This window comes from Epinephelus moara, chromosome 9, assembly GCF_006386435.1.
Source record: "Epinephelus moara isolate mb chromosome 9, YSFRI_EMoa_1.0, whole genome shotgun sequence".
NCBI lineage: Eukaryota > Metazoa > Chordata > Actinopteri > Perciformes > Serranidae > Epinephelus > Epinephelus moara.
In genome coordinates, this window is record NC_065514.1 from 21,028,012 (window position 1) to 21,029,140 (window position 1,129).

The window sequence follows — 1,129 nt, forward strand, 5'->3', positions numbered from 1 at the left end:
GCACGCGTTGTGACAGGCGTGGCGCTGCTGTTTGTTACCGTGCTTGTTAGAAATATCAAAGCTATGCAACGTTACTGATTGCAAACCACTGCCAGTATATATAATGGCATTTAAAGCAAGTGATTGCTATTTTTACTGCAATGAACCAGTTAGTTTCTTTTGAGTAGTCTTACTGTATGTTCCAGTATTCCTGAAAACGTAGGTCATGTCCTGTTTATTCACTCAAATTGAAATATGCAATGGTTTGATTCAATATTCAACAGTCAAATAAGTCAGATAATCAAAATGCATTATAATCTGAACAATCTAACTAGTGCTGGATTATCAACAGGGCTAAGTGAGCAATCTCTCAGTGGCCCCAGACCCTCACTGGCACCAAACCCCAGGTTGAATGTGTAGCTTTAATAACTGTGTGGTTTATAGGATGTGCACCCCCAAAACACATTATCAACTGAGGCAATATGGGCATCAATACCATTTCACAGTTGCATCCCCAGTATCTCACAATGGGCTCATTTCCCAGTTAGGAGAAATTTTCCTCAAGGGCTTTCTACCACAAAGAGTTTTGGTTAAGGTTAGGAAGAAAAAGCTGTGGTTTGGGTTAAATTGAATAGATTTCTGTCCTTGTTGGAGAAAACCTACAAGGGAAACTTCTCCCAAGTTCACTGGTTTCTGGGGCTGATAGCTGCAAAATGCTGTCTGCTGTGTGAACTGTACCTTGTGGGTACTTAAAGATGACAGGGTACATGTACCATACTGAAACGTTAAAGGAAATGGGGAGGCAGTAAGAGCTCGCAGCTGGACTGACATCTTTAAAAATGGAACATAATGCTTTGAGTCAAATATAGTTAGCTCTCACCATCAAGGAAGGTAAAAATATATATAACCCTCATGGTTGAGCTATATATGTATATCAACAAGGCAGCTAATGCCATACAATCACATTAATGTCTCCTGAAATTCCCCACTGATAAAAATGCATACTGGTACATTTACTGTAGTAGAGTCAGAGGAGATGTACGCTGTCACAAAACCCTCACATGGAACTAAACACCTATGATAAGCTTAATGCATAATTAGAAATCACCCACAAAGTTTCATTTTAGAACATTCAAACATTTTCTTTATA